Raw genomic sequence first — 19,684 nt, 5'->3', positions numbered from 1 at the left:
CAACCAGACCATGTGCTGCCTCATATCTCCATCCATCTCTGAAACAGACCTCTCCAATAAGACAGCTTATTTGTTAGGCCTGAGGAAGCCCTCATGTCCACCATGTGGCTGCCTCAAAACTGCATGGACTTCTGCAATGATTTTACTGACTTTGCTGTTCTTGTTGCGGCGGAAAATATTGAAGTCATGTGATTTAATCTGCAGTATAATGACACAGCAGCTGTATTTTCCCGTTAGGCTTTTTCTACACAAAATACAAGCATGACTATTAGAAGGGTGGTCTTTTACTTTGAGAATTGTGGACTACCATCAGTTTTGGAAGAAGCTTGCATAGCAAAAATACAGACAATAAAAAAAAAGGTTACCCACCCCCCTTCTTGCGTGGAAATCAGTAGCAACATAAGCACACCTAACAAGCATATGGCATCACTTGTGTAAGTGTAACACCTCTTCAACCACACTGCTATTTTCAATGGCTACACGTTTTCCTGAGGACAAAGGATGGGGAGGAAGCCAGCCTTTGAGCCTACCTGTGTGTGCTGTCTCCCCACTGAAAGGTAGCCCAGCACAGCATTGCAGATGACAACAGGAGGCTGTGACCGGGCCCTGGATGTGCCTGGCAGAGGCTGAGTGGACTCCCATCCCTGCATGACAGAGCGTGAAAAAATGTGGCTTGTGGGAAAGTAAAGGGAGGAGGAGTGAAAACGGGAGACCAGACTGGGAAGAGGAAGAGAAACTGAGGCATCACACTGGGAGGAGCAGCTGAAGGGTCAAGAGAAGACAGCAAAATGTTGATGAACAAGTAACCTTTGGTTATTCAAAGTCAGTGTCCACCAGCCCAGTTCTTACTCAGAAGATCAGCATGTGCCAGTGGGCATGCACAGACAGGCACTGCCATTTAAACGCTCCGAAACTGCCCTGTAGGAATGTTTGGGAAAAAGAAAACTAATGAAATGACAATAAAGACACTTCAGTACAAAAATCAGACCTGCCACATATGTTTAACTGGAGCGTAAGGAACACTGATATTCTTGATTATTCATTGAGTAGAAGTTCATTTCAGATGTGGTTGGAAATATACTGGAAATCCCTTGCTGAGCCTTTTTGAATATTATCTGTAGTACTGCTGATACTTTGAGGATTTGTATTGTGTCGTAGCTGTCCCTTTAGGCTCGCACACACAGAAGTGGCTGGTGCCCTAAGGTGGTTACAAGCAAAAAAAAAAAAAAAAATCAGGAGACAACAAATGGAACCAACAGCTGGAGGACTGGCAGAAATCAAGACATCTCTGACAGGCATACCAGACAGGTTTTTGTTTGGGGCTCTCTTGTTCCATATTTTTGCCAGCACCAAAAAATCCAAATCTCAACAAAATTGCTTGGCGAACCGTAGAAAAAGTAACTCTAGAAACATGTCCTCACTCAGATCAATTTCATGGAGTGGAAGAACCTGAAGAGCCACAGGTGCTGCCCAGGATCCATCTTTTTGGACAAAGACCCCCTGAAGCAGCAAATAGCAGCTGAAACCCAGGAAGTCAGGGACTCTACAACTCCATTTTCCTGGAGACAAACAATTTAAGTGTCAGTGGGCAGTCTCCAGCAGACTTATTAAATGCAGGGAAACAGATGTGGGCCTCACTTGGAGCCAGCTCTCCAAGGGCACCTGCTTCCCCAGGAGAGGCCACACTGGGCACCCTCCCACCACAGAGCATCACGGGGAGGCACACGGGGAGCAGGCAGTGGTGCTGGGCTCTGGGAGCCCTCTGCAAAGCAGGGAAGCTGCTTCAGCCTGGAGCAGGACCGCAGGTGCCAGGGACACAGGGGAGGGCAGCGTTACTGTGTACCCGCACCTGCCCGGTGAGCCCCGGTTAGACATCACACGCTGGCCATCGAAGTACAGGCAGCGCAGGAAAGAAAGAGGAAGCAGTGACACAAAATGTATGTCAAATGGGTACCATAGTCTTTGTTTCATGACAGTCTGATGCCTAAAAAGAAAAAAAAAAAAAAATAACAACAAAACCCACAATTTTGATGTTTGCATTTTTCACATCAAGTATACGGGTATTTTTCAACCACAAGGGATTATTTATTGTGTGCTAGGCACATGAAGGCATGCACACCTGGGGACAGTAACATGAACTGGAGGTTTTTTTCAATGTGGAAGCTTTTATGCCTTGTCCAGCAGTTTTCATTCATTGCTTAAAAGCATGACCTGCACCTCCATGTTGAAGAAAAAGCCCTGGCAGCGTTCAAGGAGAAAATGAGGTTCTGCTCCAGGGGCTGAATGAAAACCTCCTGCTGGGTATCAGCAAGAATTTCTCAGGGTTTCTAGTTAAAAGCAGCTTCAGAGGTGTTATCCTGCTACAGTTCCATTTGAATTTCAAATGTAGAAGTGTAAACGAGCAGAACTCAGAAGATAATTGATGGGCTAACAAAAATATGTACCTTTATTAAAAGAAATTGTACGTGTTTTGGAAACTGCTTTTATGTTATAGTGATGGTCTGTGTATAGACTCATGTTAATAATAATTTTATTTGGAGTCTGATACATTTCAGTGTACTTATATCTTGTAATAATTAAACAAGAATTGTACAGATTGTATTTCAATATTCTATTTCTTTCTTAAATACCAAAATACTACAACCAATATCTGGATAGTATAAATTGAGTTGTAATACAGTATATGTGCTCCAGTAGCACTGAACATATGAGTATGTGCTCTTCAAACTATACACAGCAGTAGCTTCTAATATTGAGGTACAAGTCAGAGGAACATAAAATCAGCAGTTGGGGGTCAGGTGAAAAATTCATATAATCTTATATCCTTGCCAGAATTGCTCTTAAATCTCATTCACAGGTTTTTACCTTGCAACTCCTTTGTGCCAAGGGGTAACTCAATTTAGCTATGAACCGTGTGGAAAAACCCTTTGATATTTAAATATGTTTCTAGGAATTTAATTCTAGGTTTTGACTTATGAAATGTTGCAACTTCTCCTTATTAATCTTCAGAAAGGTCATTATTTAACAGGTCTATACCAGGTCTTTTAATCCTTTTCAGCCATTTCTGAGAAAGAACAGAACATTTCTGTCAACTTCCTGGGGAAAAAAAAAAAAAAAAAAAAAAACAACAAGAAATCAAATACGTTGACTTTGATTCAAGATTACCATTAGTTTTCAGCTGTTAAGATTAACAGAATGGCACAGGTAGATAAGTACATCCACATCAACGCCTTTCTCTACCTTTTCTCCTTTTAACAGATAATTTCATGAGATTGAGAAGAGTGGGGAATCAGAAATGCTCAAGATATTCAAGATATAGGTGCAGTACCAACATATTCAGTGGCACAATGTCTGGAGGTTTTGCTGAATTGTCTGTTCACTAAAAGCCAACATGGTACTGTCCCCACCCCTTGTCAGCAGGAGCACAGTGGTAAAATTGCATGTTGTGAGTTGTATAAATAGCATCCAGAGATGAGAACAGCCTGGCAGTTTACCTACTCAACTCTTCCGTAGCATTGTTAATACCATTTTAAAAATTGAACAAGTTTCACAAACAATGTCAAGACGGATAACCTTATTTGAATCCAACTACTGTGCTACATGCTGTCCTAAGAGGTTTTTCTGCCAAAGAGCTTTTCTACCCTGCTTTCTATCTAATATCATGGTAAGGCTGCTGTTATTCTCAGTAGATGGTGGATTGCACTCTCTTAGGAGCACAGGTTTTCTGTAGAAAGCACTTTTCCTGAGAAACTTATCTTGGGAAGTGCTTTGGACTCTTCTTGCTGACTGTCTTTAATCCAGTAATGTCACTACAGTATTGTGTGACACAGGCAGCGCTCCTGTGAAAGATTTGTGCCAGGCAATTCTGAGACAAGAGGAATTGTCAAGGTTATTTTTAAAGTACCAGAAGTAACTTAATCTGGGCAACGTAATCGCTAATCGAGAACGCACAGCTTGCTATTAATGACGCTGATACCTTGTGAAAGGAAAAGGAAAATTCACCTGATTATTTATAGAGTTCTGTTGCATGTAGTGAAGCAAGGGTGTTATTGCAGATTTACAAGTTAGCGAGTGGTTCATAATTAGCATATTCTTCATATGCAGCGTAGGACTCTTTAGACAGAGAACCAAACATCCATGTTCAAAGTTCCTATTATTCCAGACTGGTTTGTGCTTACTGTTCCAACTCCAGTGGTTTAAAGATAAGAAGATTATTTTTTTAATCGCTTAAATAATTCCTTAAAAATGAAATGGGATTTATTTTAGTATCTGTAAGTTTCTTGGTTCTGATTTCAACAGAATATATGACTCCCTTGTCATGATCTAATTTTTTAAAAAATAATGCACTCACCTACCTCTACAGCTGTGTCCTAGAATTTCTACTGATCTTCTGATCCAGCTGAAAACCCTAAGGTCAAAAGGGGCTTGACATTCTCATACAGCCTCAGAAACCATCTTCTCCAGGAAGCAAAGATGGTAAACTAAGTAATAAACCTGACCAAGCAGGACTTATTCACTATATCATTTTTGTTATTCTCATAGAGCATTCTGATTAACTGCTTGAAAGACTGTTAGCAGCTGACAGGAAGGTAGAGCTGGGTTTTATTTCTTGTGTGCTTTTCCAGCCTCAAGCTCTTAATGAAATTTAGGAAAATAATGATAAGTTAATAAAAGCAGAGTTAAATAGTGCTTGAAGTACAGTGCATACAGTCCATACAGTGATACAGTCCAGTTACCTTTTGAAGATATCTAACTGGGGTATTAAAAGAACACTTCTTGCATTTTACGGGCCCCATTATTTCTGTCTTCATAACATATACGTAAAGAAGGGAAGTGCTAAAGAAGAGCCGTGACTATACACGAGTCTGAACTACTCTGTTCTATGCAAGTGCCACAACTGATGTGTTATTTGTGATGTCAGAGCCCCCAGAAGGGTTATATTGTAAGACTCAAACCATCTTTCTGCAGCAGCCTTCATCTGCTGATGGCTGTAGCCCCTGGTTTGCACACGGTGCCCCCAGGGACCCAAAGGCAATCACCTCTCTGTGCATGCCATGGGAGCAGGGCTCTGGCTGCAATGCCAGCTCAGCACTGCTGACCTTCAGCCACTTGTTCTCATCTCACACTGTTTATTTTGGCACAACTGCTTCTTCCCAAGGCACCCCCTGAGGCCACATGGAAAATGAGATCAGTGAACTGCTCTGTGTTAAAAATAAACCGGGAAAAAAACCCCAAACATTTTACCAGGTGGTTGAGAAGCAGTTGTTTCAGTGCCCTTGGCACTGCGGGTGGGCAGGTGGAGGGGCTGGACCTGGCACTGCTGCTAGGAAATGGCACATGGCATCCCATCCAGCACTGGTGCCTCTTGTTAGATGATGGCCTGGGGTAGCTCTCAGAGGGTGGATTCCTACACCAAGCAGCTGAACACCATGACTGCAGGGGTATATTCAGGAGGCTGAGATACCCTGGGTATTTTTCGCTAAAGATAGGCAAAAACAAATGGAAAGAACAGCAGAGAGATGCAGGAACTGTTGATGCTATGCTGTCCCTGATGAGTGGAGAGATATATTTGTATTTGGAGCAATGAAATTATAGTCTGTAAGAGAAGAGCAGCTTTTCATTACTTCTTTTTTTTTTTTTGTTCAAAAACTAATATTTAGCACTTTGTCTGGCTTGACTTAGCAGTTTTAAAACGTAATAGAAAACCTTCTTATCAGTGATTTAGAATCACAAGTCCTAGGGCTCTAGGACCTTTTCTGAGCAGCTCACTCTTCCTGCAAAATCACAGAGTACCTTCAGCTTGTGTGGAAATTAATAGGTTCTGTTGTAAACACATGTCTAGGGCCTGCTTATGCTTTTCATTAAGCCATCATGAAATAGCTATTGCTAGATAACACCAGCTGTGGCCATTTTATCCTGGAAAGCAATTGGAAGGCTTCAGTTAAACTGGAACCAGGAACTCCAGAAAAAGAAAAGTCCACACATGGAATTAATTTGAAAAGAGTTAATCAGAGAAATACCAAGCACAACTCACAGTATTTGCTATATATTTATATGGTTTAAGTTAGGTTAAAGATGTTCATCTCAGGGTGACAAGGCCAATTCTGGCCTTTATTCTCTGAAATTTTACACAAAATACACACAACCATATTCACCACGAGTAGCAATCCCTACCAGCAGCTTCAGCTGGTCACATTGATGCCATCTGGAAGTTACTGTCTGGCCAGAAGAATGAACTATTTCTGTTGTTGTTGAGGGAGTAGGAGATTCCCTAAAGGGTGCTGTAAATTTAAGCGGTGGCTCTGTATTTAGCAATGATTTGATTCTGTGCTCTTAAATATGCCCTCCTAGCATATGTGCTTACTGGGGAACAAGACTGCTCAGATTTTTATGATTACTTATTCACGTTAGTATAAATGCAACTTAATGTCCTAGCTTATAATTAATATTTCAGGAGTAACAGTGAAAGGAAAACTAGTGTCAGTGTTATTGAGATAATTGACATTCTTACTATCATATCTTCCATTCATCATTCTGAGAATATACCCACAGCTTTCTCCAAAAGTTTGATCAAATAACTATGTCCTTTCCTGTGCCTGGAGAGTCAGTGCATCTGGATCCAGCTAGGCAGCACACTGCAGAGATTTCAAGTCTGCACAGTGTGTGAGCTGGCAGCACTGCCTCTCTTTATCTGACCAAGAATAGCCCACTCAAACACCTTTGCTAAGCCAAAACTGTTGAGAGGCTGTCAGTCCCTTGGGAATCAAGCCAGGGTTTTTCCCAGTGGCAGATACATTCTATCTTCATCCTTATTAATGCAACATTTATAATTGATTTCCTCTGTTTAGCCTTTCCCTTCCTTCTGCAAGGAAGAACAAAAGTCTAAACTTTGCTTTCTGTACAACAAACAAGAGGGAATTCCTTACGGAGTGCTAATTACACAGTGGGATGCACTGAGACTGCTTGGCTTTCTGTTAAATTACAATTCAATTTCTACCAATTATTGAAATACATTGCTTCTTCTGAAGCCCAGACAGAAAAATAACACATGCAATTAGTGTGGATTCTTCCCCAGAAAGGTGAATGTACAGTTACAGGACGGTTCAGACTACAGAGCTGAAAAATAATAAACCCGATGGAAAAATCAGGACACAAATCAAAGCTGTATTTTCTCTGGCAGCAAAGCTGGTTTTAGAGGTTCCTGCTTTTTATTATTGCACCTATGGCACAATTCACTGCCTCTGCACTTGTAGTAATGTGACTGTTTCAAGGCTGTGCTGTAAGCTAGATTAGTGAAACAATTTTAGGAAGATTTCCCTCCAATCTCTAAATAACCCTGAAAAACGCTATAAATTAGCAAGACCCATTAATGAAGAGGCCTTGGAAGAATGCTGTGCATCAGCTGTTAGCTCAGAAGAGCATTCAGGTAGCAGAGAGCATTCTCTGCTCCTCAGAGCTCAGCTGCTGATTACAGGATGCTGGAAATATGCTTATGATGTTAAAGGAAGCATCGTATGGACCACCCATACTTAAATTTTAGCCCCATGCTGAATAGAACTGGATCCAGTTTTAAAAGGTGTCCTTCCCTGTTAATGCAACACAGTCAAAACAAAATTGTTGACTTTTCCTGAGGGGCTGGTCTGACTCTGAACTGTATTGGAGTGATCTTCATCTTGTCTCTGACACAGTGATATATGTTCAGTTAATATGCATCATAAGAAAATATATGGCTAGCAAATTAAGTCCTTGCCTAGGAACAGGAGTCAAGTATTATCTATATTTGAAAATTCAGTATGATTAACTGAGAAACTTAGAAACTACTCTGGTTCTACAATGCTTCACAAAAAAAGTTCCTATCTGTTCCTGTTTTGCTTCACCCGTATTCAAGAGCAGCTCCATGTGAAATCTCTCTCCTGTTTTGCCCTTTTGTTTTCATTTTGTGATAACTATGATAGTTCGGAGGATGATTTTTTTTTTCCCCATCCTCTGGATCAATACAGCTCTACTACCTAAAGTAATAGCATAAATATCAGTAAACCAGCAAGGAATTGATTTAAATCTATAGCAGCAATGAAGTCATCTGGCATCGTCCTCTGCTGCTCCAGTAGGAGACTTTTTCTGCACACTTATAATGTTTTTCCTTTTGATTAAAAATGTGGCTTGTGGCTTTTTCAGAGGCCTGAATCCACACTATGCTTTACATTCTCTCTGTGTGACAAAGCTTTAGGGCAGTGCAGAAGAAACTCTGGTGGTTGTCCAAAGAAAGACCTGTGCTCCAATGTAATGATGCAATATATCTAGAACTTTACATTTTTGTCATAAATATTTCCTCCTCAGCTGGAAATCTGTGTGGGGTTTGTCTGGCTAAATTATATTCAAAGGCTGAATCATTATAAATTCCCAGTTATCAAAGTGATGATGGGAATGGTAAAAAGATTGTGCCTCTCAGAGATTCACGATCTCAACAACTTGGTCATACTGAATTTGGGATATCTTATTTGAAGCTATTATCCAAGTGCTTTGTAATAACCATTAAGGCAAAAAATCTGCCTTTGTGTGCTGTCAAGCTCAAACAGCTCAACAGTTTTGGCAGTAAAAATATCAATACTAATCTCAGGCTGTAAATTGATGCCACATAGACTTTGGTGATTTATGAGTTCCCATAACACTCTTGTCCCATCAGCGCAGGGCAGAGACACAGCTCGCAATCACCAGCCTTCAGCCTGAGTGTCTAGCTCTCTGGTTTTTTTCTGTTTTCTAAAGAAAAGACCTCATTTACTTATTTATATTTAGCCCATACAGACCCTTAAGAGCACAGGGCTCCTTGCAAAGATACCATTGCCTGTGCTTCACCGACCATGAAGCAGTGCTGCAGAGGCTGCTGGTGAAACTCTGAGGTCAGCCCTGTGCCTCACCCTCCAGCCTCCCCTCTTGCTACCAAAGAAAACTCAGGTGCTCAGGCTGGGTGGGATTTGTGAGGTTTTCCAGCCAGATGTCCCATCAGCAATGGAGAGTACAGCTTCATTTTGCTTTTCCTACACTCTTGCCTTCTGGGTGTGCACCTGATCAGCCCAAACAGCATCTCATTCCATAAATCCAGACGTTTTCATAACTCTGCACTTAAATTCCTGGTAGATGCAATATGGATGACATGAAAACTCTTTTAAAATCACTGGGTTTTGTTATTCAAAATGATTTTGTATTCTATATTTTAAATTGACATTGGGATAAATTAAATTGAATTCAAGCCACTTAAATTGTGGATTAGAATTAAATCATGGAATCTAATTTAGTAAACCAAAGGTACTTTAAATTTATATCTTTGGCCAATACATGTTCATTTCCTGAACGTGTTTATATAAATAAAACTGAAAGTACCATTTTAACAGGTAGGCACCCAATCAAAAAGGACAAAAAGTTACTTTTTACCAGGAGACTAATTTTATTTCACGGCATGCCGCTTTTTCAATAGCCAGATTTTTAGAGCAGGAAAAAGGATTATGCGACCCTCACTGCTGGAGAGGCACTCTAACAAAAGGTATAACAGGTACAATGTTCTTGCAAAGTGGAACAGCTATATAAAATTATTGCTTTATAAGTAAGATAAACGAAAATAAAGCATACCAAAACAGGCTAGTAGCAAAAATAATTTAAATAGTGAGTTTCTCTGACTTCTTTGTCTTTAGACCCAGATGCTATACATGATTACAGAACAAGGAAGCCAGAACACACTCCCTCCACAGGAAAGACATCTCCAGTGATAGGCAGCACCGGCAATGCCAACCATTTGTGGTGCCCAGCCCCCATCCTTCATATATATCACCTCACAAACATCACTACCCTGGAAAAATTGGGTGGTGTGTGAGGAATCTCAGCGACTTCACCAGCAAACATTTCTAGAGTGGAGCACAGATTAGGGTGAGAAAGACTTTTTCTTTGAAATTACCCGAGTTGCAGAAGGCAGAAAAGAGGTTTAGCTCCGCTTTGCAGTTTCGTTCTGAATCGTCCTCACGGCCAAGATTAATCACAGACTAAGGAAGGCACAGGAGAGAACGGATAGATTAGAAACTGAAGCAAGCTACCTGGCATCATACAGTGTCTGCTTTCAAGGGGGCTGGGTGGCTGTGGGCTGCATTTTCCCACACGACTCGAGCAGACAGAGAGGCAGCAGGAGGTGTTTGAGGAAGCGAGGTCTAATGCGATATGAGCCATGAAGGGATCCCGCCTGGATGATTCCCAAACACTGCAGAGACACACAAAGCATCAGGTCTGCAGCCTCTGTGTGACCAGAATCCCACGGGGTTTGTGTGCTCACAGATGCTTACAGACCCTGGTAATTATGCAAACCTGCGTGTTAGTCAGCCTCATGCCGAACATGGGGTGCAGAAGTAGATAACAGGCTTCAGACACCCTAATTTTTCCCCATTCCACTTGTCCTAGCCTTTATTTTGAACCTCTTAAACACCTAGTTACAGCTGAATTCATATTTGCAATAGGTTATAATAAAAAGTCCTACGGCTTGATTCCTGAAATAATTTAAATGTATAAATGTGGATATGACATACACCACATCTTTCTTACACATATGCGTGCAAATTCACATGTGATGATATGGCTGTATTTAACGCTCTTATGTTTACAGCATAGTAGCTTTAGAAGCCCAAAGAGGCTAGGATTTTGATTTGTTTAGGGCTGTATGAAAATATACTACCATTTCTTTTTCTTAAACATGTTTTTCAGCAGTTAAGGTGCACTTACAACATGCTGCAGCATGTCTACATTGAACACTCTATATCCATACAAGTATACCCTTCTTAAAACACCGAAAATAGAGGAAGTATATAAGTTATTCATGGGTTTTGCCTGTTATACACCATGTTGAAAACAGACATAATTCATTAAGTGGGCACAGTGAGAGGAAGGGAGTGCTCTCCTGGGAGCAAATGAGCCTGCTTGGGAGGGAGGAGGCTTCACAAGGACAGAGCAAGACTGCCAGGAAAAGCAAGCAGAAAAAAGAAATCTCGGGAACTGGAAAACTGTGGTATAATCGGGATTAGAAAAATGAATGGAACAGCAGATGCACAGGTTCCTGAAGTAAAGGAAAGAAAAATAATTTTGAGGAGCTAAAGGACATAGTATAACGTTTTCTGTAACCCAGGAAATTGGTGAAAGAGCAGGAGTAAATTTGGAAGCGAGGACCCATGGACCAAGTAAGCAGGGTTAAGTGTGTGTACAAACCTTTCAGAGTCTGGTTGCAGCCTCAGTTTTCTGCAGCTATAAAATTTGCCTAGACTTATATCTGCTCATACAAAACCAGCTTTTAGGCTTAAGGGGTCTTTCATGCTTCCAGAATACCTCTGAGGAGAGTTTTAAGGATAAATTGAATTTGTAGCTGACCAGGAGCCCCCTCAAATGGAAAAGACCCACCAGAGGGTGATCGGCTCTAAACAGCTGCCCTTTTTGGTCCTCGTGGGCATCTGGTGTTCTCTCCCCAAGCACACGAGAGATTATCTCCTCCCTCACCTTTCCCAGGGGGAAGAAGAGCAGGATGGAGAGGCAGACTTCTTATTTGATCCTCCCAATGGATGCAGAGAAGAGAAAGAGAAGAAACTCTCCCTGTTTGTTTTCCTCCTACTCACAACTGCTCACAAGCAAAGGAATGTATTTGGTAACAGGATAAGAAAGAGCAGCAGGTAGAAGTGTAATAAGCTGATGGAGCTAATTGACTGAGCTAACTACCCATTGAAAATAAGAAGCCCAACTGCACCAGACCTCTCTGAAAGGAACTGGTATCTGGTTCAAAACTGATAAATAGTTAATTTCTAGAGGCTGATCCTTTGTGACAAAGTGATGCAGGGAGACAAAAGTCAGCAGCATTCAGACCCTCTGAAGGCTTCTTTGATCCCTCAATATATCCATTTTGCTTTCCTGCTGTACACCATCTTTGTAAGTCAAACTCTGAATCTTCATTGATAATTTTCCTGCAAATTCTGTACAGGGAAGATGTACACTGTCCATGCTGTATTGACTAACACCTCCTGCCATTACTCAAAAAACATTTCCTGCTGAAATTAATCTGGTGTGACTCCAAGTTAGGAAAACACAAAGGAGTGTTCACGTGTATGTCTTGCACACGTGAATAACCTCCATGAAGGTGTGTGTGCTGTACGTATACACTGTATTTGTGAGATCGCTTCTCTGGATTTACCAGCGTGCACCCACATGCTTTTTGTTCTTACCAAACCAGCAGCAATGAGGAGCACCAAGGGGCAATTGGTACCCTTGTGCACAGCTGTGTGTACTGACTTAGGAAGCAGCAATCTTCTGGCATAAACTTGTCCCATGTGAGTAGGTACATCCCGGGGCAGTGCTGCACACAGGCTGGATCTCAGTAGCAGAGGAGGGAGAGGTAAGGTGTCTCTCAATTATAGGAGAAGCTGCTGCATAAAATGTGCTACCACAGCCTGGCATCCTGCAGCTCTGGCCATGAGAGAGGCCAGCAAAAGCTGAGCTCTGCATAGGTGACCAGAAGCCCTCCTGCCTTGCCCCCTGCCCTCTCTGCGTCAAAGGAAAGTTCAATTTCTCATACCGGTACACGGGTTTTTCCATTATCAGCTATCTATTCAAAAGTGAACCCTCAGTATTCAATGGGGTTTCTTTTTTACAGTCTATAGATTTTATGGCCTACTTTGTACTTCCAAGTGGGCTTTTTCTAGTACTAAAATGGATCTGAACCATTTTCTTCATGTAAAATCAATAGCAGACATAGATTCCAGGTCTCTCTCTTAAATATCTAAGCATCAACAAATTTCACTACTCTCATTTTTGCTCCACAGCTATTGCTCTCAACAGAGATTAAAATAAAAACAATTTAAGCTGCTTAGTGAAGTTAAATAGCTTTTAGAAAAAAATTATTAGAAGAACTCCTAGCTTTTAATTTATCATATGATCTTTAATGAATTTTAAGATAAAACACAGTGCTTATGTTTACTCTACACCACAGATACACTGTTGAGATATTCTAACCAACTGTGTTTAAAACGCCCAGACTTATTAGAATAATGCTTTCAAACATATTGTACAAAGTGGTAATTCTTGGCTCACAGGGCTTTTGCCAGCGTTAACACCCCCCAAATTTTTGAAAGTGAAAGCAGACTGCATGCTGAACAAGGGCCTCAATGCTGTCACCATAGAGATGACACTTTGCAACCCTTATTTGTCTCCTTGATTGCACCAAACAAATGCACTCTCTCTGCAGACAAATGCTTTTGGTTTCTTGAGTACCATTTCTCTAAATGATGCTTTAAATAATGTCTTTGTAGAGACATAAATATTGTTTTGTAGTGCGGTGAAATTTCCACAATAAAGAATACAGTAGCTCTTCTGATAGAAGACAGACAAGAATCAGTTTGAATAAATGCAAAGAAAATTCCTTCGTTAAAACACAGAGAGCCAGGAGTCTCTTTGTCTGCACAAACAAGGATGAAAGAACCTGTTATTTGTATTTAAAAATTTGTTGATTTGAAAATACAGGAGAGAAAATATTTTGTGCAAGCTAAACCAAAAATATTTTTCTAGGATTGGAAAACCAAAACCACTCATGCTTCCTTCAAAACAGAAAAAAAAAAAAAAAAAACCAAGACCTTTTGAAACTGTTTTTACAACAAATTTCTTTCTTTCCCATTTGAAAGTTCTGCAAAATTCAACTCAAATTCATAAATAGCATGAGCTGTTTACCAGTAACTTTAAAAAAAAACAACCAAAAATAATCACCCAGCCCTATTCCGAAATAGCTGGAGTGCAAATCAATGCAGTGCAAAAGGGTGATACACTCCCACCTCCAAAGCTTTCCTGCCATGCAATCCCACCGCAAGGAGCCCTTGCCCTCACTCTCCACCACCTCCGCCCTGAGCCCTTGCTGCAGGGAAGCAATTTCCCTGGTCAGTGAAGTGCCATCCACACTTGTAGGTCTGCACAAGTGCTTCCTGAGAGCAAAGAAAATGAGAGATGGTAGCAAAAGTCCCACTTCATTTTAATTTTCAAACGACTTCGACACAAAGTTGGTGTGTCGGGACTGAGCGCATTTAAGGCCGGACGGGTTGCGCAGTGAGGTCTGCTGCTCAGCAGGGCGTGTGGAGTCGATCTGATCTGTGCAATCGCAGTTGTCTTGCTCAGCCTCGTTCCTGACAAACCCAACACTGCACTCAAGGAGCAGAGTTCCTGAAGTTACTGATTAAAACGGGTCTTTTCCCTCTTTTTCTGGCTTTTACTCTAGTTTATTTTTTTCTTAATCAAGCTTGTTTCCACGACAGCTAGGGCCATAAAAACAAAACCCCTTAAAATGCCACCTTGATTAAGCTTTTCATCAAATTGTAACAATCTAAATTCATTCACAGCAGTAAGCCCTGTCCTGACACAAAGCTCTGCACCGTGACCCATCATCCAAACCCAACCCAGAGGACAACCTGCCTGCTCTGCCTCACCTAATGGCCACCTAATGGGGCAGAGGAGTTGAAGGGAGGGAATCTGCTCTTCCCAAACACCGCCTGCCTTTGGAGGAGGGAGCTGCTGGTTCAGCCTCAACACTGCTCCGCGCCACTCACCATGCTGTCTGGGCTGCAGGTGTTTAATTGCCACTGAGTTCAGAAGCTGATTGTTTAATTGCTCTGTCGCTTTGGCTTTGACCTCACACTCAGCCCAAATCCCCCAGCCCTTGGTGTTGATGGCATTTTCTAGAAATAGTCAGGCTGCCTGTCCAGACAAGGAAAGGCAAGCGTGAGGTAGGTGGTGTCAGGGGCTTGAGCTTTTGACCCTGAAGTCAATATGGATTCAACTGATTTGAGGCTCTTGACTCTGAGAACTTGAGCCTGAACACACAGAACTGATCCAGAGGGGGTAGATAAAATCACTGGAGCTGTATTTTGAGCTGCATAGGCAGAAGTGACCTTGGTGCTAAACCACCCCCCTGCACCCCCTCCCCCCACAATCAGGAATCATCTCCCTTTAGTGCCAATGGCACGGTGGAATCAAACCAAATCAAATTTTTAAGAGTAATTTGCTGTTGTTCCTTTTACTGGAGTTTGTACAGTGAATTGTTCATGTCTGACAGAGAAAACCAGAGAAAAACTTTGGTTTGTTTCCTCTGACACGTCTGAGAAAACAGAGTTACTATATGCTCCCCCAATCTCTCAAAATGCTTTATCAGGGTTAAAAAGAAAGCCCACAAAAAAACCCACCCACCAAACAGCATAACCCCTACTGATTGCTGTGATGGACTTCCCAGTGCAGGCTGCCTTGCTGTCCCCAGCTTTGTCAGCTGAGCCAGCTCAGGGGGCAGCTGTGGGGGGCCAGCCTTCAGTGCCCAGCACAGGTAAAAAGGTCTGGGTCCCCTTCTGTGCTGTGGGGTGCTGTGACAGGCACAGAAGTGCTGGCAAGGCCCTCCCCATCTGAATGAGCATCTCCATCTGTGTGCCTGAATCCAAGCACCAAAGTCTACCCAGCTGTCTCCTCACAATGTTTCTAACTGGGCTGTGACACCTGCAGGAGAGAAATCCAATTTCCTCTTGCAGCAGAAGCATCCCCGATGCTCAGACTTGCTAGTGCTGCACTGATCCACAAATGGATCTCGTTTCAGATTTTAGCTGGGAACAGGGATGCTTCTTTTTATAAGTGCACGTCTAAATTCTTCAGCAGTTGAAATAGGCCACCAGACACATGCAATTGTTTTACTACCATCCTCAGGAAAACGTAGAGAAAGAGGAGTAGTGGAGATGAAAGGAAGGACAGCTGTGAATGGATAGACAATTTAGAGGACATGGGCCAGTTTGAAGGCTCTGTCCAGATCCTGCTTTAAGTACAGCTTGGGTAAATTAGAAGTAACTTGAGTTCTGTGGGACAAGCAAAAAGAAATTGCCTGAGCAATTGTCACTGCTTAATCTGTGTCTGATGTGCTGTGTGATTGCACAGGACCTGAACAATTACACTGAGCAAGTAAGATGAAAAGCAGAGAATTCAGGGAGGACAATTAAGCCACCCTGTTCTGTTGAGCCTCTGATTCAGCTATTTGTAGCAATTCTTTTACCAACATATGGTCCAAGTCCTGCCTGCAGATAAGCATGACAAGAATTCAAATAAAGACTGCTCAAAGTGTTGCTGACAAACACATACACTGCACTGCTGCTTCTCTCCCCAAGATAAATGTAATACATGTGGTTATCTCACTCAAGCAAATTAAGTTTAAAATACAGCTTATTACTGAAAATTGAACCTTGACTTATTTACAGTGATATTTGCTATCCTGGCTATATTTGTGTCCCATGAACTCAGAGGTACAGTCTGTCATGTACTTTGGATCTTATCCCTTTTCTGTTTTCCATTTGTGACCTTTAGAAGCATTTCAAATAATTCCTTACTTTTTCAGCTACTCTTCCTCTGCTTAAAAACTCAGCAGGAAGGCATTTCTCTAACTGATGCTTTATTACCTCTTTAGATAATTTTTTTGGAAATTTTAATGGAGTAATCTGCTGCCAAGCCCACTGCCTCTGCAACACTCGCACGATGTAGAAGCAGCTAGTGATTGTCATTTTTCACATTCTCTGGTTTCACAGTCACATCCCTGTCTGAGTTGCCTAGGTGGAAATGCACCTAGTCTTCTTCCCCAGTACTATTTGAGGGTGTCACGTTTGTGCTAAGGTTAACATTGTACCACATTCCTGTTTCTCTTTGGCAGGGCATACTGATTTGACAGGCTGCTGAAGATGAAGCAACACGTTGGTACCAAAGTCCATGGTAACCACTCATTAATTTTTCAACATTTGCTCTGATTAGTGCCCTACAAGGAGCTACTCTGAAAATCCCTGGAATAGGCAAATTATTGGCATACTTGACTTTGAAGCTCAACAGATCTAATGAAATCCTACCACTGGCACCCACTGCTGCAGAAAACTGTTGAGAATAGAGAATTTAGCTGATATTTTGTCATAAATCCATAGAAGTATTCCAGAGTTAAACTACAATACATTTTAAGCAGCTAGAAGAGCTCTCTAGAGAATATTTAATCCCTTTTGAAGAGAGAGCACTCTTTTACAGAACTCCATTTCCTTTTTCAATGAGAATTAATTTTGCCAGTGTTTCTTGATTAATACATCTTGAAAGATATCTCATGTTTATAAACTAATAATCATCTGCAGCTAGGAATGCATTACAGAAATTGGAGAGTGGCAGTAGGAAAAGGCCTTATGAGAATAGCAGAGCTTTTCCACCAAACCATGCATGTACAAAGAACTTACACCATGCCAACAATATATGAGTGTAAGAGGTTGACCACAACCAGAAGCTTTGACTGCTGAGGTATTCTTAATCTAGGTAAAATACAGAGCTGTGAAACGAACTAGGGGCATTTATAAAGAAGGATGCCTAAAAAACTTCATTGTATCTTATCACTTGCCCCCAAAGATAACCATTGGGAAAAAAATTATGTTAATATATGCAAGGCAGTGACCTCCACTGGAAAATAAGAAATGCCCAAATTTCCTAGAACTTGCCTGGGAAGCAGCAGGTGATGACTGAAGTGCCTTCACAGTCACAGCAGGTCTCCAAACATGCCCAGCTGCTCCCAGGACCATGGAAACGTGTCCAGTTCTTGCTCAGCAGATGTGACCACATCTCTGCTTTGCCTCAGAGGTGCTGCAGGAGAAGGCAAGGCCATGCAGACAGACACACAGACACAGCTCTGGGTCTCAGCCTCTTTCTCCCTCCCCTTTGCACTCACCTCTGTATGCTGCAAACAGGAGCTGCTGCCCTCAGGACTGCGCTTCCCTCCACAGTGACCCATGGCACAAGGAGCTCTCACAGAATATTAAGCAGTTTATTTTTTCCCCCACTGCCTGTTTGCACACCCTGGAACAGCAGAGGTGGCGCCAGGAACTCAAGTGGGTGCACGAGACGGGCCCAAGCAAAAGCCTGAGCAGTTCCTCCAAGCTGAACTCCACCTTGCTGGGAGTAGCAGCAGCACCAGGAACAGACGGACCAGCTGGTCTCCAACAGCTAGAACTGGTCTCTAAGATGTGGCACGGGTGTGCTTCCTCATGTGCTGGGAGTAGGAAGGCATTGTAAACTTACTGCTTATTTTGGTTATTGTAGTAGTGTGCTGCTGAGACTCTTGTAGCCTGGTGACGAGATACAACATAAATATCCCTTCCATAAAATCTGTGATCCCGTCGTGTCCTCGGTCCATCGCTGGAAGGCAGCCAGCACCACCAGGCAGAGTTGCAGCTCTGTCATTTTTATAAAGCACTCATAAGACATGCACCTCATTAAGTGCTTGGAAAGTAATCCTAGTTTAAATTGATGTATGAACAAAGGAACAGCAATTCGCTGTTGGGGAATATATTATTTGCTTTTCACCACAGGAAGGTGGATGGGAAAACAAAGTCACCCAAGTTGGAAACAAATAAATGAAATGCATTCAATTAGCTAATGGAGTGTCTCACAAAAGGTTGCACTATTAGAAAATTAAATGAGGTCTTCCCAAGCTTCCCACTATGCTGAGAGTCATTAACACTTAAAAAAAAAAAAAAACAAAAAAAAACAAAAAAAACCCCACACACAAAAAAACTGCCTGAAATATTCAGGGGATTATTTTTCACCATTGGCTTTTTGCTTTCCTTGACATACCTTTCAGTCATGATTCTCTTCAGTCTTGGAAGCAGTGCTAATTTGTGAAAAGCCTTTTTAAGTTAAACAACTTTGGTGCAATTCATGAGCACATAGAACATATTTCAGATTTTTCTAAAGGAACATGACATCCTCAGAGATCAGCTTCACAAGCTATTATATGATTTAGTACCACTGGTTACAAAAGGACTCAGCTCAAGCATGTTTACTGGTGGCTTCCTATGCCTTTTTACAGCAGAACAACTGAAAATAGAGGATAGAAGCATTTTAAATTTGCAGTCCTGCCCTTGCAATGTCATTCCAAGCAAACTACATCCAGCTTACATTAGGCTAATTAACACCAGCGTGGCATTGCTGGGACAAGCACCACAGTGGCCAGATGCACCTCCTTGGTGCAGCAGAGCAGTGCTCAGCGTGGTGTGCTGGCAGAGACTTCTCATTCCCTTCATGCCATTCCAGCTGGAATGCTGCAGGGTCTGTGGTTAGGAAATGCAGTACATGGTTGGTCACGTCTCTGTAACTCCACCTAGACCTTGCTGGAGAGATGGGAAGGGACGAGGATGTTTCCTGTGAGCACCTACCTAATAAGTACACCGATTTTCAGAGCTCCTTCCTCTTTGTCAGTGTGTCTGATCTCACCCAAATCATGAGGTGGAGAGTCCTAAGCACCCCCAGCCAAGCTAGAGAGGAGTCTGCAGGAAGCAGCGATGCTCAGTGCTGCCATTTGTTCTGGGTGAAATGGAACAAATCTGTCCCACAGGAAAACCCAAAATCTGCGTTAAAGTTAGCAAAGCAGCAGAAAGAGCAGGCAAATTTCCTGGGCAAGGGGATCAAGGTTGAAAAAGAGCCACCTAGGGACGTAAAGGCTCTTCTGTTTTAAAATCACACCAAGAGTGTTTCTTTCCCAGGCAAACAAAAGACTCAGGTACATATGGAGACCCATTATCTTCACGTGCTTAAAATCAAACCCTTTGCTGCATGAGATCTGGCATGCCCTTATGTAAGGAAA

Source organism: Hirundo rustica, chromosome 5 (genome assembly GCF_015227805.2).
Source record: "Hirundo rustica isolate bHirRus1 chromosome 5, bHirRus1.pri.v3, whole genome shotgun sequence".
NCBI lineage: Eukaryota > Metazoa > Chordata > Aves > Passeriformes > Hirundinidae > Hirundo > Hirundo rustica.
This window is presented reverse-complemented; position numbering follows the sequence as displayed.